A 23,724-nucleotide genomic window follows, 5' to 3' on the forward strand; every position below is an offset into this window, starting at 1 on the left:
TCTTATTTTAAAGATAAAAAAAATCAACGCAAAGTTGTCTGCCCTTTCTCTCACAAATAATATTTTTATTTACAATGAGTGAACAGAACCTCAAAAAGGAACATTTTCTTTCTACCTAGAAAGCAGCTACTATTGTCATAAGGCAGATCATGACCTATGACCTTATACCTACTTAAGTCCTCCAGCACAGGCCCCACAGGGAGACACTCTTCAGCCCTTACCATTCTCCTGAAATTCACTGTGGTTGGTCTTGTAGTTATAACCTCACTGTGCCATTTGTGGCTTGTTGCCATGGGCAATTTCTGTCACACTAGTAGGGACAGAATGTTTTGGAGGCATCCAAAAAGGCCAGATCATTCAACAAAGAACCGAAGGATTCTGCCGCCTGCTGGGTTACACTTATCCAAGCGAACATAGAAAGAAGTTGTTTTTGGTGGCAATCAAATTCAGCCTTGGAGTTTGGCACAGAGAGAAGGGAAAGGAGGTGAGCGTGCTGATGTGAAAGGCCAAACTGAGCTGCTGTCAGTATCTGGTGAAGGGTTAGTCATGCAGGACCTGGGGCGTTGGGAAACTGCAATGACTAGACACTTGGTTGTAAGAGAAGTGGGATATGCCAACTGGGACTCTTGACTTTGAGGGGACCCAGACCCAGGCAGGGAATTTCATTACTGAAGGAATGTTCTGGATTATGAATAAAGTCACTGGAGACATAGGTCCTGAGCAGGAAGTCCATGTTGTACTAGGATGTGAGAAAGCCCCAGTTCCAGGGAAATCATTGATGTGAAGTAATTCCAGGCTTCCTTTGTCCTGAGGAGGCCAGGCTATGTCCAGTTTCGGCTAAGAGACTGAAAATAAATCCCTGGTGCTAGTCAGAGCATCTGAGACTTGCTGAGGATGTTCTGTGCTGCACACACAGTTCTGAGTGCTTCATGGGCTTACAGCAACCCTGCTTTCATTAGAAAGAGAAACTGCGGTAGCCTTATAACTAGCAAATGGTGAAGGCCAGATTCTAACCTGGCTCATATTCCAGTCACCTTTCAATACGACTGTCAGCAGAGTTCAGAGTCCAAACAGTTCAAACAAACCACTTTAACAGATGGGCCTTCTGGAAGACACTTCTTAGGCAAACCACAATTATGCTAAGATGGGGTTAAAACTGTCCACATTACCTCTTAATAATGCCTACCTCCCAGTAACTGAAGTAATATAATTATTGAATGCTGATTCAATAATTATACTAGTAGTGATTATAATTTCATTATTAAACTTGGCTCAAATTAGTAATTATAAACTTAAGGCAGTTAGTAAAGCTTTTCCTAAGTCAATGCTTAAGGGAACTAATTTTGTATAACATAGCAAGGTGCTACCTAAGAATGGAAGCAACATGAGAGTATTCGATAAGTGTTGTCCAACTACTCCTCTCTCTGTGTCCACCTATCTGTTTAACTCTCTCTCTCTCCCTATCTCTTTATATCTATCTATCTATCTATCTATCTATCTATCTATCTATCTATCTATCTATCTATCTATCTATCTACCTATCTATCCATCCTGCTTGGTAAGCTCCAGGCCAATGTGACATTCTGTCTCAAAAAAAAACCCAAAAAACTCAAAAAACAAAACAAACAAAAAACAAAACAAAACAAAACAAAAAAACGAAGGTGGACGGCCTCTCAGAGACTGACAACTAAGATTTTACTCTCATCTCCACACACACTCGCGCACACACACACACACACACACACACACACACACACACACACACACACGTTCATGTTTTACTGCTTCACTAAATTTCAAAAGTTTGGTGGTTTTGAATTTATTTGTAATACTTTTGCTTGTTTAAAACTCACATTAGCCTTTTACAATAGCTGTTTCTCTCTCTGTTCTACCAAGTATTTGATTAACTCTGGTTCCTATGCCTGCCGCACTTCAGGCACATCTTGTGGAAAGTCATAGATAATTACACTTGCTGATGCTGATTTAATGGTCGTCATATTATAACCCAGCTTTTGATGACTGCTTTCTTTTTGTTTTTTTTTAATTTAAATTTTTTTCATTTGACATACCAACCACAGTTCTCCCTCCCTCCCCTCCTCCCACTCCCTCCCCAAATCCCCCCCACCCCATCCCCATCAACTCCTCAGAGAGGGTAGGGCCTCCCATGGGAAGTCAACAAAGTCTGGCATATCAAGTTGAGGCACGACCAAGCCCCTCCCCTCTGCATCAAGGGTAAGCAAGGTGCCCAACCATAGATAATGAGCTCCAAAAAGCCCGCTCATGCAACAGGGATAGATCCTGGTCCCAATGCCAGGGACCTCACAAACAGATCAAGCCATACAATGTCACCCACATTCAGAGGGCTAGTTCAGTCCAATGCAGGTTTCCCAGCTGTCAGTTCAGAGTCCATAAGTTCCCACTAGCTCATGTCAGCTGTTTCTGTGGTTTCCCCATCATAATCTTGACGCTCCTTGCTCATATAATCCCTCCTCCCTCTCTTCGACTGGACTCCAGGAACTTGGTCCAGTGCTTGGTTTTGGATCTCTGGATCTGCTTCCATCAGTTACTGGATGAAGGTTCTATGATGACAATTAGGGTAGTCACCAATCTGATTACAGGAGAAGGCCTCTCCACTATTGCTAGGAGGCTTAGCAGGGGTCATCCCTGTGGATTCCTGGGAGTTTCCCTGGCACCCTTACCCCATATGACTCCCTCTATCAGGATATATCCTTCATTGCTCTCCCTCTCTGTCCCTCCCTCAACTTGACCATTCCATTCCCTCATGTTCTCATCTTCCATCCCCATTCCCTCCCCCCCACCCCCATTTTACCTAGGAGATCTCATCTATTTCTCCTTCCCGGGGCAATTCATGCATCCCTCTTAGGGTCCTCCTTGTTACCTAGTTTCTGTAGGGCTGTGGATAGCCTGGCTATCCTTTGCTTTACATCTAATATCCACCTACAAGTGAATACATACTGTGTTTATCTTTCTGGGTCTGGGCTACCTCATTCAGGATGATTTTTTTCTTGTTCCATCTATTTGCCCCAAAATTTCAAGATGTCATTTTTTTTTTTAAACACTGAGTAATACTCAATTTTGTAAATGTACCACATTTTCTTTATCTGTTCCTCGGTTGAGGGACATCAGGGTTGCTTTCAGGTTCTGGCTATTGTAAATAATACTGCTTGAACATAATTGAGCAAGTGTCCTTGTGATGATTGCTTTCTTAGTGGTCACAGAACCCAACTTTTGTAATGCATATTATCAAATATTTGTTTAAAGCATATTATTTGGTGAAATTATCTCTTTTCTATCAGGAGGATAAAATGCAGTTTATAATGGCCAACTTGATCAGATTTCGAAAGGCAATTCAGGATATATATATATATATATATATTTCAAAGTGGGCAGTTTATACTTATACTTAGAATTCACATAAAATACTATTTATCCATGTGCACACAGCAAGAACAAAATACAATGTGCACATTACTAGCAGCAGTGGAGAAAAATCAAACAGAATCCGGGTATGAGAGCATCATAGTTAAGTCAAAAGGAAGTGAATACTGATGAGTGGCTACACTATAGCTTTGGCTGTGAGTAATTAAACAAAAAGCTAAATGGAGATTCTCAATAAGAAATAACCAGGACAATAGAATCATATGCCTATTTATTAAGAGTATCTAAATTTTAAGCAGATTATAAAATTATCTTCTCTGTCCTAGGACTCCATAATATTTTCTATTTAGTCTTTTTTTTCTGCAAAAATTATACTGTATTCATGTAGTATTAGGAAAAGATTCTTTTGTATGTTGGTCCAATTCTGAGTCTCTCTCTCTCTCTCTCTCTCTCTCTCTCTCTCTCTCTCTCTATATATATATATATATATATATATATATATATATATACATGCATGTACACATGTATGCATACACACACACATACACACATTGGCTAGTTTTATGTCAGCTTGACACAAACTAGAGTCATGATTGAAGAGGGAGCCTTAGTTGAGAAAATGCCTCTATAAGATCTGGCATTTTCTTAATTAGTCATCAGTGGGGGAAGGCCCAGCCCATTGTGGGTGGTGCTTGGCTGATGGTCCTTGTTTCTATAAGAAATCAGGCTGAGCAAACCATGAGGAGCAACCCAGTAAGCAGCATGCCCCCACCCATGACTTCTGCATCAACTCCTCTCTTCAGGTCCTGTCCTTGAGTTCCTGTCCTGGCTTCCTTCAGCGATGCAGTACAACGTGAAAGTGTGTCTAAGTAAGGGTTTCTGTTGCTGTGAAGAGACACCATGACCACAACAACTCTTATAAAGGAAAACATTTAACTGAGCAGCTTACAGTTTCAGAGGTCTAGTCCATTATCATCATGGCAGGACATGGTGGTGTGCAGGCAAACATGGTGCTGGAGGAGGAGTTGAGAATGGAGGAGTTACATCTTGATATGTAGGCAACAGGATGTGGTCTAAGATACTTAGTGTGGCTTGAGCACATATGAGACCTCAAAGTCTGCCTCCATAGTGATACACTTCTTCCAGCAAGGCCATACCTACTCCAACAAAGCCATACCTTCTAATAGTGCCACTCCCTATGAGCTGATGGGGGTCAATTACATTCAAACTATCACAAAGTGTAAGCTGAATAAACTCTTTCCTCCCCAACTTTTTTCGGTCATGGTGTTTCATTGCATCAGTAGAAACCCCTAACTGAGACAGTGTACACACACACACACACACACACACACACACACACACACACACACACACACATCTCGCAGGAATCACAAACTGGTTTCAAACTCTCTATGTAGCTGAGGATGACTTAGAACTTTTGTCTTCCTGCTTATACTGCTCAAACACTGGGGTTGCAGGCATGGGGTACCGTGCCCAGTTTTATGCTGGTTGGTCCACCAACCAGCTACCTAATCATGACATGGAGACTTATTATTAGTTTTGAATGCTCGACCTCAGCTTAGCTCTTATTTTAATCTGTTTCTCTTTATCTATGTTTTGCCTCAGGACTTTTTAACCTTTCTTTCTTTCTGTATATCTTACTTTCCTGCTGTCTCTGTGTCTGGCTGGTGGCTGCCTGGCTTCTGGCCCCAGGTATACCCCTCTCTTTTTCCCTCATTCTCGTCTCCTTCTCTCTTGAGCCTAGATTTCTCCTCCAACTTATTCTCTCTGCTTGCCAACCCCACCCATCCTCTTCCTGCTTAGTTATTGGCCGTTTGGCTTTTTATTAGACCAATCAGGTGTCTTAGGCCAGGAAGGTGAAACAAATGCAACATATCTTTACATAATTAAACAAATGCAGCATAAGCAACTGTACCATATCCTTACATCATTAACAAAAGCAGCATAAACAAATGCAACACATCTTTACATAGTTAAATATCCACAACAATTACATATTTTGAAAGGTATTAAATTGAAGATAATTCCTTTCCACCATTTTTGAATTTAGAGTTGATTTGGCTCAAGCCATTTGGCTAAGATGTAGTTCATTGTTCAAATAAGAATGATTGCTTTTAATATGCTGGTTGTAAGTACGTGTGAAACAAAGCAAGTCTTTTGTATTTGTTAATATCTAGACATTATGGAAGAAAATAACCTACTTCATTGAAGCTAAATACTTCCACACTGTGCTTATTTATGTTCTTATTTAGAGTTAAATTTTGGAGTAGGGGGTTGCAGCTCAGTGATCAAGCATGTCTAGCATGCTCACAATGCTAGGTTTGATCCTCAGCACTGCGAAAATAAATAAAAGAAGGTGAAGAAAATTAAAATTTTATTTTCAGTTGACATGTGCAATTATACATAGTTATACAATGTCATGTAATATGATATAATATGTATTATATAATATGCAAATGGTCATGATTATATAATATGCTAACACTGATTATCCCTTGTGATCAAAATCTTCACAGTCCTTTCCTTAGCTTTCTGAGATACATTGCGGTTAGTTATATTACCTTTTTGGTCAGTGGCACACCAGAAACGATCTTACCTTCTAACGTAGCTCACCCGCTGCCTACCTTTCCCCTTCCTACCTCCCACCATGCTTTTCCCAACCTCTGGTGACTGCTATACCACTCTCAACTTCTATGCGGAATCTTAGCTTTACATAATTCATACATTTGTGTTTTCTAGTTTTATGGTTAGAAGCAAGAACATTTTTATTATATCACTTCATTGCACTGGGATTCTCTGCAGCTCATTAAAAATAATGGAGTAAATCTATGTTTACTCCAAACTGGAAGGTGACATATGTTGTATAGTGCTGATGGAGTTTAAAAATACTTCCATTTTCATGACATTTACCTCTGTGGGTGCCAACATTTTTGTAGAGTCAAATTTAGAAGTTGCTAATGAAAATCTGGACTGTGGATTCGGGTGGGAAAATTTCACTTTTAATTTTATATTCCAGGGCAATGCTTGAGTTCTTATTTCTGATAGTATTTGGCTTCTATGATTTAAAAATGGAATTTAAGTTTAGAAAAGGTCATTTGGTTTTCCTGGGGTGAGAGGTTTAAAGCAGTGACAGTCTAAAGAGGTGCAGGAAGAAGTGAAGGTATTTCCTCATTGCTCCCTGTGCCTTTCTGCTCTCTTCTGCACTGGCTCCATCTCAATTTTACATTGGCGTGAGGAGGCAGCTGCTGCATCGTGCAGGCCCGCATTCCTGGGCTTTAACGCCAGGCACCAACGGCTCTTCTCTTAGAAGGAGGAACTCTGATGATCCTCGTTTATAACATTGCCAAAGCCCCGGATCAGCGGGTGACATCAGCCTTGGTATTACTGAACATGTGAAGTGGTTGGCAAAAAACGCAAGACTGATCATTGTGTCCAAGAAAACATGAGCAGAGATAAATAGGGTATATCATTTCTCAAGGCAGAAGGCAGTCCAGACCAGCCACCACACATGTGCACACCAGCACACACTCTGATTTTGGAAACTTAGATATTGTTGGGTGTGATAAAGTATAGACTCACTAAATGTGTTAACATCAGTAACAACCACTGATTTTGTTATATGTTGTATTATATATAATATTAAATTTTTATTCTATTCTGTATTTTTGTCATTACTGCTTTTCAGAATCATTAATTAGTAAAAATACACATTTCTTCAATGTGTATTCAGGGACAAGGAGGGGACAAGGTATTTTTTTTTAACTAGCATTTCAAAAGCTACTCAGGCTGAAAAGAGTCAAGAGCACTGGCATGGGTCTGAATTAGGTTATTGGCACAATTAGTGAATATTGGTACAGATTGGTAGATAGATTGGTGGAAGAAAGTGGAGAAACCAGGAATTATGTAGACAGAAAAAAGAATAGTAAAAATTACACTGTTCCAATATCTGATAATTATTTTAAAGATTTCATAAAAAGTGCACCTAGGTGCAGGACATTCTTGTTACAAGACTTCAGCTTTATGCTTTGTATTTTATTCACCTCATTTAAGTGGAGATAATGTATCTTTTATTATTGCTTATTTCAAGTGAGAAGGTTACTGCCTAACATATAGTAAAAGACTGCCGGGCACAAGGGCTCATGAACACACAAAACATCAGTTTGGTGTAGATGGGAACCTAAGGTTTAGATTTCAGTTTAGTTTCTGCAAAGAACCACTTTTTTTTTTTTAGAGAATGGTTGATGGTAAAGTTTTTAGATAAACAATACAGAGGAAATCCCACTTGCTTTCAAAAGTAAGAAAGTATGATCAGATAGCAACACTCTGTTCTGGTACGAAGGACCAAAGAGTGTAGAGCAGATGAAAATGAAAATTACCAAATACAACAAGGATAGTTTGACTACTTAAGTTTTGGCAGAGCTAAAAAATTTCCTGGATGAATTGAATTGGCTTTTGTTCACAACAAGTACACTCATTAAGGGAAAACAAGCTATCTGTAGGTTTGTAACATAGCCTAGTAAATACTTGGGTCACCCAAGTCATGGCTAATTCAACACCTGGTGTTGGTTGGCCAGAAGAGAAAGCAGTTCCTTTGGAGCATGCGCTAATAAGGGGTGTGTCTTGGGACTGCCAATCTTCAAACTGCATTCCTCCCTGAAAACAGCAGATTCTGGTTGTTTTGATTACTTATTTAAATTCTTTTTACTTAAAAAATTTAAAGCTGACAAGATTTGCTTTCTTATTATCAAATATTCTTCTCCCCTTATGATTTCCTTACTATCTTTCTCTTGACCTGTACTCGATTGTTTCTGTCAAGGCCACTGTGTCTAGGATGATCATAGATAAGGTAGGTGAAAGAGCGAAGTAAGAAACAAAACAGGAAAATGTTGCAATAGATAAATAACCAAACACAAGCAAACAAACACCAGAACTTAAGAAATGACCAAGCCATGCAGCCAGAGTAACAGGATTTGGAATAGCTCTAACATCAGAATATCAGGAGTGTCACTCAGTGAAAGATGGCCAAGCATATGGACCAGTCACACTCCTTTCTACCTCAGTGCTGTAGTAACACTGAGTCGCAGCTGTAGACGTCTCTCAGCGTCTGTTGACAGTTGCTGCATTGGCATTTATGATGTGCCTTGCTCTTTCTGACTAAGTCATTTGCTCTTGCACAGTGTCTTCACTGGAATGAAAACATCCTGTGGGAGAGAATGAATGTAAGTATAAGCTTCATTCACGTAACTGCTTAAAAAATAGGGTCCTGATCTGGACAGTGGGCATTAATGATGTAGAAGGCAGATTGATCCTTTCTGAGCTGAAGTGTGTGGTTTGACTCAACAGAGATGCAGTATATTAATCAAGGTCTTTATCATGATTACTTATTTCTTACATTTGAACCATTTCTAAGTTTGTCAGAGCAAAGCTGTGTTATCCACCAGTTCTCCATACCTTTGCCCCGTGTTAGACTTTTAGACATTACACATTTTACATTGACTTTATGGAGCTGTGATGATTAAAATACATACCTGCCTTTGTACCTGGAGACCCATGCTTTGTTAGAGAAGATTTGCCGAGGAAAATGACACTATGATTCAAGACTTGCAGTTATGATGCCAAGTACTGCCGTGTCTTGGGATATAATATTTCTTTTCATGTGTGCTAAGCAGAAATGTGAATTAGCTAACTCTTCTTGTAAGGTGAGTGGCTTACTATGTCACATGTGGCTAATTTGGGTTGTCACCTTGACTGGAAAGAGGAAGAATACCTGGAAAATTGACAAAAGATAGTTCTGCCTGTGCTTGTGAGGGTGTTTCCAGAAAAGATAGGCATTTGGATCAGGACCACACCTTGAATTTGGGTGGCATCATCCAGCAGGTTATCGACCTGGATTGACAGAAAAAGCAGAAGCTGTGGTGTGCACAGCTCATCCTTTTTGAGGGAGTGAAGTGTTTGCTGCTGTTGCCCACGGACATCAGACTCCATGTTCTTCAGTTTTTGAGTGCAGATTTGCAGCAGCAGCTTTTCAGGGACTTTCAGGCTAGGGAGGTGCATCCCTGGTGACTTTTGTTATAAGACTGTCAGCTTCCCAGCCTGAGCAGCTGTTGTTTATTACATATACAATAGTCTACAGTAATCTATATATCTATGTACCTCTCTATTATCTACCTGTCTATCATCTATCTATCTATCTATCTATCTATCTATCTATCTATCTATCTATGTATCTATCTATCATCTATCTAGCTGTGTATCTATGTATCTATCCATCATCCATCTAGCTATGTTATCTATGCATCTATCTATCATCTATCTGTCTATCTATCTATCTATCTATCTATCTATCTATCTATCTGTCTATCTATCTATCTATTATCTATCTCTCTGTCTATCATCTATCTATATAATCTCCTATTGCTTTGTTATTTGAAAATACGCATTTTGGTTGTTTCTTTGGAAAACTTTGATTAAATATATAGATACAACCTTTGACTTTTACTCCATTCTTAAACTCATAGTAGTCATGTCTTACTTATTTTGATCAAAAGAGTTCAAGGTGAAAATTAAAGATGCAAGTTCCAGGAACTCCAAGAGTAGCAGTAAAATGAAACATTGTAAATGCTTATGGAAAGTTTAAGTTAAGTTCAAGCACAGGCAGAACTATCTTTTGTCAATTTTCCAGGTATTCTTCCTCTTTCCAGTCAAGGTGACAACCCAAATTAGCCACATTTTGGAAAAAAATGTTGAGAATAATAGTAAGGAGGAAATTGTAAATGATATCAAAATAAAAATAGGTTATAATAAGAAAAGAAGAGTATTTCAATAAGTTATGTAGTTTAATTGGACCTTTGATTATTTGTTTGTTTTGTTTTTTTTTTTGTTTTTCGAGACAGGGTTTCTCTGTGTAGTTTTGTGCCTTTCTGGAACTCACTTGGTAGCCCAGGCTGGCCTCGAACTCACAGAGATCCGCCTGGCTCTGCCTCCCGAGTGCTGGGATTAAAGGCGTGCGCCACCACCGCCCGGCTGGACCTTTGATTATTAAATATGCCTTTTGTAAATTCATGGTTCAATGATTTTATCTGCTCAGCATTTTGATAGGTTATTAATATCTTCCTCATTTATAATGGTTGTGAGCCACAATGTGGGTTCTGGGAACCAAATGACATGTGCTCTAAACCACAGAGCCATCTCTACATCCTGACTATTTCTTTATATAATACATTTTTATATACAACCTACTAAATGTGTATCTAGGTGCTAAGTATGAAGGGTACAAAGGAAGTAAATAGCTCACTAGTTTGGTTAATCTCATAACTGGATGAAGGGAAGTAGAAGCTGATGAAACACAGTTAATTTTCATTAATTCTTTCCTTATTTAGAAATTCAGTTTGTTTTGCGATCGTTTACCACTTGTGCAGGGTGGGAGAACACTTATGTCACATGACATGCACATTCTCAGCTAAGGTTGATGGACCATAATCTGAATTCTTGCACTGTAAATTAGTCTCCTTCTCATGATCTGCTATCACATTTAAAACAAGTTGTGTTCCTTCGCACTCTTTATAACAACATGTTGAGAACAGTGTGTCAAAGGGCAGAGCAGCCACGCAGGAGAACGTGCTCCCAGTTGACAAAGCTGGAAGAGTTGGAGCAACGAAGTCACTCAGGAAGTCACTCAACCAACCAGCTAACTAGTCAGCCATTCCTGCAGGATTGAACTAAACCCAAAGCTAAAAAGAAATCGAGCAAATACATGATTGTACAACAGTGAGATTGTATTAAATGCACTTGAATCGACCACTTTACGTGGCTCTTACATAACTTTGACATCAAAAAATTAAGAGACAACAATAACCCATAAAGAACAAAATATTGATCGCATGAACGGACTAGTGTGGTGGTTCTCCACACTCTCCCATATTCAGTTATTTTTTTCTTTGATGCCTAGAAAACATTTTATGGTAGAAAGTGTTACTTTTCATGGTGAAGAGATAAAAAGTCAGTGATGTTGAAGGTGTGCTCTCTGAGGTGTGTCCTTATGGGCAGGTAAAGCTTGGGTTGTAGTAGCCAAGTGACAACTTTGTCTATTGGTGAATAAATAGACTATCTGTTGATTTCTGAAAAACAGCAGGGCAACACAAAGCTGATGGAATCTCTCAGCACATGGTAGATTTTAAAAAAAATGCTCTCAAAGGGACACTTCCTGTCAGAGCGTGTGTGTGTGTGTGTGTGTGTGTGTGTGTGTGTGCACATACATGGGGATACGTGTGTGTATTGTGCATGCATGTGAGTGTGTAGGCATTCATGCCCACTGGTAAGCATGTAGAGACCAGAGGAGGGAGTCAGGAGTTTTCCTTCATTGCTCTTTGCTCTCCTTCCTCAAGACAGGGTCTCTCAGTGAACAATTTTACCATGGTGGCTGGGCTGGCTGGCCAGTGAGCTCCCAGGACTCATCTGTCTCTGTTTCCTAAACCACTCCAACCCCAGCCCCAGTGCTGGCATTACTGGCATTAGATGCTCGCACCTATGTTAGCCTTTGCCACAAGCACTTAGAATTTGACCTGAGGCTCTTGTGCTTCCTAGGAAGTGCTCTTACCCACATAGTCACCTCCCTAGTTCCCACATCGTTGTTCTTCCCCCTTGAAGTATTAGATATTGAACTCAAGGTTTCATGTCTACAAGGCAAGTTCTCTACCACTGAGCTATTTACCTTCAGCCCTTACTGTAAGTATCTTCAGGTGTATCTTTATAGATGGATCTTATTCTTAAAAAAGTAGAATTGCCAGGTTGAACAAATGAAAACTTGACATATCTGTCAAATTTAAACTTAATTGTAAGTAAGAAAAGATAAATTGAAAAAGTATAAATATGGCCCAGTTATTACAAGGTTGAAAATTTATCTGAAATTCATATTCTATTTGGCAGTGCTACAGACAAGCCTCTTATTAATCTTCTGCCAAGAGCAGAAACTTGGCAGCCACAAGTTTTGGAGCTACTCATGCAGAAGGGTGTGGCTACCGTATTCCCATGTGAGTTTTCAGCTGAGTATCTCGGGTCTTCATATAGGTCTTTATCTTCTATTTTATTTTGTCAAATAATAAATTTCCATCTCTAGCACAGAGAAAGCCGTGAACAAGTCAACCTTTCTCAACCAGCTTTCGATGTTCCGATCTGTTTTTAGCTGTTTTCTCATCCTCAGCTCTCTGCTCTCCCCCAGATTCCAGATGTACTAGTTGCTGCCTCTTCTCGAGAGTTCTTCCATCTGGGATAATTGTTTTTCTTAGTGTTTTTCTTTTTCAGCCTGTTTAGGCTTCACATTATTCAATTATTCCACTCTGGTTATCATTTGTCCATCTGTTTTCAGCTTTCTAAACTCTTCCATTCAGGGAAAGAAGAGAGGCAAAAACTGATTTGTAATCCACTTTCTTTCACTAAGAGTCTGACCTAGATGTTTTAGTAGGTGACATTGAAGGAAAAATTAATCCTAATCTCAAGCTTAAATAAACTGCTCCAAGACTCGAGAGAACACCGTTTTCATACAAAACTCCAAGAGTACAAGGAACGTATTGATGAAAAAATATATTGCATTTCCTCACAAATATTAGGAAACAAAACAGAATGATTTATTTTTCTAGAGTGTTTATATTAAAATACTTTAAATTAAATACCTCAAACATCTTGGATTTACAGCAGGTTGTAAAAATTTTTGTAATGTTAAGATATCTGTTTATATAATTAAAAGATACAACAAAAACATATCTTAGTGAAATACAGTAGACATGTAGTAAAATTTCCTATACCTACTCAAAGTAAAAATGTACAGGAAGAATGAAAAAACAAGATGATATTCCCATCAAATATCAAAACTAAAAACCACTTTATTTACAAATTTCAAGAGCAAATTTCACACTTGTCATTAGATGCTCAAGAAAGGTAGCTTATAACCCTCCTATCTAATCACACGTTGCTGGAATTTTCAGCCAGCACAGTGAGTAATGAGGAGAAATAAATGATGTAAGAATGAAAAAAAAAAACTAGCCAATGCAGCCTTGTGATTTACAGATAAAGGGTAGTTTGCGTATAAAATCTGTAGGGGAGGTTCAAAAGGTCCTTGAGAGAACTTGGTGCAGCTCCGGGTGGCACAGGAAATGCATAAAAGTTAACTGCAGTTTTACAAATCAGTAAGAGAAAAAAGTGGAAAGTGTCGTTTTTGGAATATATAAACTAGATATACTTAACAGAGTCAGAGAAGTGAGGATTTAGCTTTTCCAGAGGTATTTATAAAACTCTACTGAAAGATATATTAAAAATATGGATAAAAGGAAATGTACAACATGGAGTGAGAAATTCTAGAACATGTGTATTCTTTGGCTCCTAGTTAATCTTAAGTTTTAATCCAATTTCACTTCAAACCTCTTAAGAGGTTTGTTGATTTTCTATGAAATTAAAAAGCAGATCCCCAAATGCTTATGCATGAGGAACATTCTTAAGAATTTAAGGATGCAAGTGGCGTGGATTCACTTCTGCTGAAAAAATGGAGCAGGTCACTTATTGACCAGTCATAGATCTCTGGGATAGTCTCTATCTGTTGCAAAAAGAAGCTTCTCTGAGGAGGGCTTGACTGTTGACTGGCTAGTTTCATGTCAACTTGACACAGTTAAAGAGTCGTTTGGGAAGAGGGATGCTAAACTGAAAAAAAAAAAAATGCCTCCCTAACATTTGTCTGTTGGCGATAGACAGCTCCTCCTACCCCATAAAGGGGACAAATACAGAGACCCACAGCTGACATTACAGAGAGAGTGAGAGACCTTAGAACACACAGCCCTAAATGGGATGTCCATCAGATCTCTCCCCTCATGGTTCAGGGAACCTTGGGGAAGAGGAGGTAGAAAAAGTGTGAGACCCAGAAGGGATGGAGGACACAAAGAGGAACAAGAACCTCTGGGCAAAGCTCATTTGAACTCACAGAGACTGAAGCAGTATGCACAGGACCTGAAGGGGTCCGCCCCAGGTCCTCTGTGTATATATTATGGCTTCCAGATTAGTGTTTTTTTTTTTTTTTTTTTTTGGTTTTTCGAGACAGGGTTTCTCTGTGTAGCTTTGCGCCTCTCCTGGAACTCACTTGGTAGCCCAGACTGGCCTCGAACTCACAGAGATCCGCCTGGCTCTGCCTCCCGAGTGCTGGGATTAAAGGCGTGCGCCACCACCGCCCGGCCCAGATTAGTGTTTTTATGGGATTCCAGAGTGTGAGAATGAGTGGGTCTTTGGTTTTTGTATATTTTTTCTTCTCTTGGGCTCTTTTCCTTCTGTTGGTTTGCCCTTTCCAACTTTGATGTGATAGTTTTTGTTTTATCTTATTATATTTTATTTTGTTGTATTAAAAAATTAATGAATGAATGAAAATTTAGCCACTAGGGTAAAAGTTAACACATGAATTATCATTTATACCTGATGGGAGAGGGAAATCAGTTTTCTCCAATGGAGTGTCACTGGGTATATCAACCACTCCAGGGCAGGCCTCATGGTCAGGAGTAGTTGACCAATACAAAATGAACTCCACAAGTGTTTTTATTCAGTTATGGTTTGGTGGTTTGTTTTTTGTAGTTGTTTGTTTGATTTTATTTTTGGGTGTTGTTTTATTTTACTTTATTGATTTGGGGGTGTTTTGTTGTATTGAGTTTTTGGGTTTTTGAGAAAGAACTTAAAGTTGGGAGAGAGAGGGGGGAAAGGATTTAGAAGGACATGGAGGAGGGAAAATATGATCAAAATATATTTAAATTTAAAAATTGTTTTAAATAATAAAAATATAAAAGAGAAAAATACATACTTTTTTTCTGAAGGCAAGTAGTGCATTTTTTTAGTTAGTGATAGATGTGGGAGGGCCAAGCCCATTGTGAGTGGTGCCATCCCTGGGCAGGTGGACCAGTGATACATAAAAACACAGGATGAGAAATCTACATAGAGAAAGTCAGTAAGCAACACCCCTCCATGGCCTTTGGATCAGCTCATGCCTCAGGGTTCCTGTCCTGACTTTTGTCATGGTGTATGACCTCCTTTGAGATGAAATAAACCCTTTTCTTCCTAAGTTGCTTCTGGTCATGGTGTCTTATCTTTTTTTTTTTTTTTTTTTTTTTTTTGGTTTTTCGAGACAGGGTTTCTCTGTGTAGCTTTGCGCCTTTCCTGGAACTCACTTGGTAGCCCAGGCTGGCCTCGAACTCACAGAGATCCGCCTGGCTCTGCCTCCCGAGTGCTGGGATTAAAGGCGTACGCCACCACCGCCCGGCCATGGTGTCTTATCTTAGCGACAGAAACCTTAGCTGTGCTAAGGGGTGAGAGTTACACTTTTATCTGTGGGAATAAGGATAAGTGTTTAGAATACCTTTAGTAATTATATTGGTTTAAGAAATATCAGTAGCAGGTTCTTCTCTTTGGTCTATCTGATGTTTATGAAACTCAACATCTCCAGCTAAGGCTCAAGGAAAATTGTCAAAGAGGGGGTGGAAAGATTGTAAGAGACAGAGGCCCAGGATGTAAGCTGCTTAGATAGTGTCCCCTAGAAATGACATGAAAAGTGCACCTCCAAATTCCAAGAACATGGTTGCTTGGAGAACAGCAGAATGACAAGACCTGTTGACAGGCCAACATGGACAGATAAGATTTCATGTAGTCCCATCCCTAGATGAAGAGTTACAGGTAGTCAATGGCTGCTAAGATAGGGAGACTCAGTCCTTCCAGGGACAAGCTACCAATACAGGCTGTCCAATCCCAAGTGGTCAGCTCTGGACACAGGTATGTACATGCAAAGCTCAGTATACTCGGTAGGTTGTATAGACGTGTGTGAATACATATACATTTATAACGCACATAACAATAATGAGTAATGAGATCAAGAATTTGGGAGGGAGGAGGGACATAGGAGGAAGTGGACAGAGAGGGATGATGGGAGTGATACAGATGCAGTGCTCTTGTATGAAGTTATCAAAAATAAAATGATTAAAAACATGAAAAAAGTGACACATGGATGGAGTTTGAATAGCACGCTAAAATAACACAACTGGTGGCTAAGCATGAGACTCACTCACATGGTGATATTTTATCAATTATAAAGGTATTAGTAGAGATTTGCAGAGAGCAGATGGTCTGTTCAACAAGTGTTGCTGGAACAGTTGGGACAGTGCCATAGCATTCCTGTCTCACAGTTTGCATGGATTCGTTCCAGGCAGATCAATAGCTTAGATGTAAAAAAGGCCAAACTTTAAAACACTTAGCAAAATATTGGAGTAAAAAAAAAAAAAATGTGATTTCAGCCTGAAGGCGTCTGTTTAAAATGAGACAATGATTTAAGGCCCAAGCCAAAAAAGCAAAATGAATTGATTATTTTGTTTACAATGAAATTACAGTTTTCTGAATTTCACAAGAAACTAATGTAAAATAAAGCTGTATTTTAAGAAAAAAATTCCAGAGAAAGGTTAACATCTAGAATATGTAAAGAATAAGAGAAAGATGTCAAGCCAGTAGAAAAGCAGAGAAAGGTATTGGTATGCAGTTTATGCACCCAAGTTGGCATCAAAAATTGATGTTGGGAAAGTACCGATTAAAACCTGAATGGGCCACATATGCATAAAGATGCCACGATAAATCCATCACTTTGGATGCCAACCTAAAAAATAAGTTATAAAAAGGGTGTAGATCAGGCAACATCAGATAATTTAAACCTAGACAGCCTAAGTTGGAGGAAGTTGTAGAAGAGGTTTTATCTATCTGTTCATCCATCCATCCCATCCATCCATCCTTCCTTCCTCCATCCGTCCGTCCATCCATCCATCCATCCATCCATCCATCCATCCATCCATCCATCTATCTATCTCTCTATCTCTCTATCTCTCTATCTATCTGGTACTCAGAGTGCAGGCTCTGCAGGGGACTTACGTGAACATAGCCTTGATTCTACCACTTGTTGTGTTTTCTAAACCATTTCCTAAGGGGCTTGTGAGATGCCTCGGTGAGTAGAGTGCTGTGGCTCAGCAGTGCAAGCCTGAGCACCAGGGTTTCATCACCCGAAGCCATGTAAATGTGGAAGGAGAGCACTGACTCCACAGAGCTGCCTTTTACCTTCATACATGCGCCCACGGACACATCATGCATATAACACATAAAACACGACATTAAAAAATTAAATCTGTAATGAGGGTAAGGCTGGGAAAGCTTTTGAAACTTTATTAAATTTAATATTAAACTATTAAAATTACTCTGTAGGTTTCTGTAATTCAGTGCTGTTACCATGGTTGCCTTTCCCTTTTGGTCTAGGGGAAGATGGTCCTCTTCTGAAAAATGTGTGACGTGCCCTTAAGCACCTGTGTGGCAACCCCTGCCCCCACCCCTACCCTCTAGATTTTTATTCTCCTCTCTCTGACCTACAATTTTGAACTTGTTTTCTCATCTGCTAACTTGGAGTCAATAAATACTAATTATCAAGCACATATCAATGTTGTATCAAAATGAGATAAAGAGCCTAAATAAACATCAATTTTTTTTACTAGAAAGATTCACGCGTCTTTATGGAATTATGATTTATAATTTGGGCTTTAAAGTTTGGAAGAATTTTCCTTTACTTACAAGAGCACTAGTTATATAATATCAGTCTCTAACACTTGCAGGGAAAAAAATGTGAAAAGCGGCACAAAGAGAAATCCTGGAGGAAAAAGGGAAGTGTATGCTAAACACAAAGAGGATGCTGGGGACATTTAAAGTTCAGAGAACATTCATCAGATGGTCCTTTTGCATTCTCTTCTTTCTGCATTAAACCATAAGGTGGTATTTTCTTCTCCAGAACTAATCAGAGGAATATTTGAGTTATGAAAATACATATTTTAAAATTGATAAAAGATGTGTTATCTTACACATGAGTCAGTAAACTGATGCTGTCCTTTGAATGAACAGCAGGATACAGGACACTTCTGAGCGCTCTCCTGGGCATCACAGATGCTTTTGGGGATTAGCTGCTCATTTTCTAAATAGATTTATTTGATAGCTTTTCTTGTTTAATCAAAGGATGAATTGGAAAAATAGGAACAGATTGTGATAAGCAGAAATACATGAACTTGACAACCTGGAAGAGGAGCAACTGCCAGTGGACCAAATAATAATGTGGGAGAGTTGGCATGCAAAGTGTATATGAATAAGAAATACAAATTTTGACATTTAAGTTTAGAACAGGATGCTTAGGAGTGGATTTTGGAGAAAAAAACAACACTTTTAATTTCCCAAAAGATATTCTAATGAAACATGTAATCAACTGTGTCTTATATTTCTCTCTCTCTCTCTCTCTCTCTCTCTCTCTCTCTCTCTCTCTCTCTCTCTCTCTCTCCTTTTATGAAAGACTCTAGTTCTATTTTGGTTCTGTTATTCCTAAAGTGTGAACAACTTGATCCTCAATCTCTTGATTATGGTTGATACCTTGAGAAAAAAAATCATCTTTTTAGAAAACTGGAATTTCTGTTCTAGTTGTTTCTTACCAATGTGTAATCTTTCAATAGTTACTTAGCATCTTTAAGCTTCTGATGGCCCATTTCTAGACCAAAATTAGTAGCTAAAGTGTCATGAAAATGCATCTAACTGTATGCTGAAAGTTTACATTTTTTTTTCTTTTTTCTTTTTGTTTTTCGAGACAGGGTTTCTCTGTGTAGCTTTGCGCCTTTCCTGGAACTCGCTTTGGAGACCAGGCTGGCCTCGAACTCACAGAGATCCACCTGGCTCTGCCTCCCGAGTGCTGGGATTAAAGGCGTGCGCCACCACCGCCCAGCCGAAAGTTTACATTTTATGAACAGAGCAAAATAAGTTATGTTGGATATACATTCTCCACTTTATAATTTCCCTTTGGGAATTCCTCTGCACCGTGTGTTTGTGGATCCTTTGTGTTGGCAATTGAGGTTTTACTTTTTCATTCATGTGTCCAGTATTATTTAGAAATATTCAAATAGCCACAACCAATTAAGCACTTATCTCATCACACATTCAAGTAAAGAACCATAAAAGAGGTGATCACCACTTCTCCTTGTATTGTAGCTAAAGAAGAAAAGGCAGAGGGAAGTGATGGGAGCTTGGAGATACAGCAATAGCTCAGCACGAGATCAGGGATGGGCTTCAGCTGTTGTGAGCAGTTCCTAGTGCTAAACTTTTGTGATTCCACACTGCTTCCTTTTCATAGACAGGCACAAAAGTCAGTTGGGTTGGTGACAATATTTTATATAGGAGCTTCCAAATAACAACTAATTATTGCTATGAGTACTTTATGATAAATAGACCAGAAGCATCACTCCTAAGCAATCAATAAACATTACCCTGGTAGAAAAAACAAAATTGAAGTGTAATAAAACTGTTTGTAGTTATTCAAAAACTTCTTATATAAGTTCCATATCTGTTCACCTGGGTCTATATCTCTGTCTTAACACATCTTTCCATTTGAATGCAGGAATATATCTATGCTATGCTAACTTTCATGATTTCTCAGTGTCTCCTGTCATTTCTTATACAAGTTGAGGATAATTGCCATTTTCCTAATACTGTTTTAACAAAGTAACTGCCTGAAATTTCTTGTCCATGGGAATAAAGAAGGCTTATATGGGTGCTGTCAACTGTATAGTACACCTCTGATTGTTGGTACCTTGTGCTTTCCTTGCAAGGGAGTTTTACACATTCCAAAAACTGAGCTAAGGGTTTTTTAGAATGAGCAAATTGAGCAAATTGATTCAAGACAAATTAAACCAAGCATTATACTAAGCTTCTCATAGGAAGAGATGCTGTATATTTTTCCATGTGTGTATGTATACACATATGCATGCATATGTATTTATGTAGAGTATATGTATATAGAAAGAGGCAGAGTCAGACATGGAAAGACATAGAGAAAAATTTATTTTAAGGCTTTGGCTTATGCAATTTTGGAAGTTTGGTGAGTCCAAAACTGATGAGGTAGGCTGACTCAGGAAAACGTTTGAATTTACAAGTAGTCTATTGTCAGAATTCTTCCTGGTTTATATGAGGCCAGTTTTACTTCCTTTTGGACCTTCAGTTGATTGGATCATTGCCTGTTTATTTAAATGTAATTCTCAGCCAAAATACCTTCACTGAAGAATTAAGAATAATATTTGACCTTACTGCTCTAGGCAATGAAGCTGACAGATAAAATTAATCTTCTCACCATCTCAGATGTTCTGAGCATTACACCACTCAATGCATCAAGACATTATCTGGCATATGACACTAATTAAAGGTTGTGGTTGCTCAAGCAGTTCCAATTCAGTTTTGAGAACAACACTGGAAAAAAAATGACAGCTGTCCTTAGATCTGTAAGAAGTGTCAAGAGACACTGAGTGATCATGAAAGCAAACACAGAGTGAAGAGATTTTCTACTACATGACCAGAGCCCCCATGCAAATGGAAAGATGTATGGACATTGTCTAGACCAACGGACACACAATAGAAAAGATGTCTTTTCCTTTTAACTACTTTTCCTGGCATTTCGAGAGACACCATTCTTTCCAGTGGAAGTGTGTGTGTGTGTGTGTGTGTGTGTGTGTGTGTGTGTGTGTGTGTGTGTGTGTGTGTGCTCTCATGTGGAGGTCAGAGAACAATCTTGGGTACCAGTCTTCACCTTCCACCTTGGTAAAGACAGTCTCTGTTGCATGCCACAGCCTGTGCTAGGCTATCTGGTCTTCAGTCTTTCAGGGACTCTCCCATCTCCCCAGCCCACATCCACACTGTAATGGGTTCATTACTGTCATGGGCTTCATTTGGCTTTTATGTAGCTTCTGAACTCAGGTTATTAGGCTTGCATGGCCACTTCTTTATCCACTGATATTAGCCTGAGATTTGCTCTTTATCTTCCTCTCTATACCCTTCTGAGAAATGGGTATAAAATAAAGGTTGCCCTCCCCAAGCCCCAGCACCACACAGCTTCATTTGTCACCCCTTGTTCACATGAAGAAGTCCTTACAACACGAAGAGCTTCTGTTCATAACAATAGCAGTTATGGAAGATAAGTAGTTCCTAAGTGGACCTGGCTTCCGACACATAAATGGATCAGGAGCCCGCAGGGCAGCAGCCTCACCTCCCTGCTCCTGCTGTTTTTCAGGGCTCGGGTCTCCTTCCCGAAGTCAAGTTTAGACATCAGCAGTTTTCTGCTCTGACAGGACTACCGTTATTCCCTTCTTTATTAATTGTGATTTCCCCAAAGCTGCTATTTCTTTAAAGGGTCATAATTTATATTCCTTCCTCAATCTTTTTCCCCAAACAACCTTTCTGATTTTTCCATTTATTTGAAAATAGTTTAAAATGACCATTTTTTTTAAAGAAAAAAAATTACAAACACCCTTGTCTCTGATTTTCTCTCTAGACTTTGAATCACTCTCCCTGTGAGTCACACAGGAGCTTGTTTTGTGTGTCACTGGTTCTGTGGCTTCTAGTATGAATAAAGCATCATTATTCTGTTTCTTCTCTTTTGTTCCATGCTCTTTGTCTCTAACCTGTTAACACAGTTGAACTTATAAAAATGGCTGCTCACATTGCACTTGACCCGGGAGGAGGTTTGTATGCTGCCAGAGTGGAGGAACTGGTGGCGTTAGCATCAGTTTTGAATAAACTGGGAAAATGAGACACACTGTTTTCAGTGTCCTTCCTCTCAGAGGCCCTCCTTTGACTCTTGAGGTTAGCTCCACTACAGTTCAGCCCCCTAGCCAATGACTGTTAAGGCTCATTGAGTTGTAGTGTGAACTGTTTCTTAGGTGTCATGAACAAATATCTACTCACTCCACACAGGGCGCCAACCACAGGAACTACACAAGTGTAGCTTGTTTAACTAATACGTTTATCTAAGAGCGTGGATGAGGGATGCTAGAGTACGGATACAGGAGCATGGTTACAGGAGTATGGATAGCCTTTGCTGCTGTAGAAACTGTGTCTCTGCCCAAGCAACTGTTAGCTGCTTATAAATCCTTGGAGAGGAACATGGCTAAGCTCCTTCTCTTTCCAGAAAGGAAAGTTAATGAGCCCAATCTTGTGCTGATCCCCCTGATAACTGCAGATGTAAGGCAATGGCCACACCATGCCCAGAGACCATGGGCTACAACACGCTTCTATCTCTAAAAAGCTAACTAATATTTAGGAAAATTTCATGTCACTTAATGTGCTGTGGTTTTTTTTTTTTCTTTTTTTGTCAATTTGATATAAGCTAGAGTCATCTAGGGCGAGGGAGCCACAATTGAAAAAATGCCTACATTGGACTGACTTGTGGGCAAGTATGTAGAGGCATTTTCCTGACAAGGCACACCCCTTAATCCTTTCAAGTAGTGCCACTCCCTGGTGACCAAGTATTTTTCAAATCTGTGAACCTATAGGGGCCATTCTCATTCAAACCCCCACAGGTTATAGAAGAAATCAGGCTGAACAAAACATGGGAAGCAAACCTGTACACAGGACTTCTTTGCCATCTCTGCATCAGGTTGGGCCTCTAGGTTTCTGCTTTGAGTTCCTTCCTTGGCTTCTCTCAGTGATGGGGGATGGCCTGGGGTGTGTACATTACACAACGCTTTCTTCCCCAAGTTGCTTTTGCTCATGGCATTTGTCACAGCAACAGAAAGCGAGCTATGACACTTAACTTTTGTAATCTAGGAAGGCGGTAGAGAAGGATATTTATCTCCTCAAACACAAAGTGGAATACACAATCTCTTGACAGATAACACATCCTTTAAATCCCACTATAATGCTAGTTATACACTCTGTTAATCTTTAAAGAATCTTTTTCTATGTAGTAAATGGACACTTTCTGATAACTATACCGAGTTTTCCATCTTGGTTTTGCTTTGTGGATTGGTGTAGCTATATCCTACTGGCTCACAGTGTTGGCTGCTAAGGTCTTGGACTTTGTTTTATTTTCTGTCTTGAATCACACTGGCTAGGACACTTAATCTCTTGAGCACACGTGTCTTGATGGGGAATCTGTTGGACTTTCTAGTTTGCCTTCTGTCTGTTTAAAGATGCTTGCCTCTGTGTACGCATGTAGGCAAAAGCATGTATACATTGCAGACTTTGAAAATGGAACTGTGTTCAGATCTGTGTCTGACTTCCAAATATTTACCCTAGACACCTCCTTGTGTTTTGTAGTGCTGTGGACTGATCCCAGGTCTGAAGCTTGCTAAGCAGATGTCCCACCAAATGAGTCTCAAGTCTGACCCATCCACCCGTTTTCACTGTTCGGCTTCTTAGCCTAACTTCACAGTTTGCTTAGCCTCCTCTGTTAGTTAAGGT

This window comes from Peromyscus californicus, unplaced genomic scaffold (assembly GCF_007827085.1).
Source record: "Peromyscus californicus insignis strain IS unplaced genomic scaffold, ASM782708v3 Scaffold_23__1_contigs__length_62951481, whole genome shotgun sequence".
In the NCBI taxonomy this organism is placed as follows: Eukaryota; Metazoa; Chordata; class Mammalia; order Rodentia; family Cricetidae; genus Peromyscus; species Peromyscus californicus.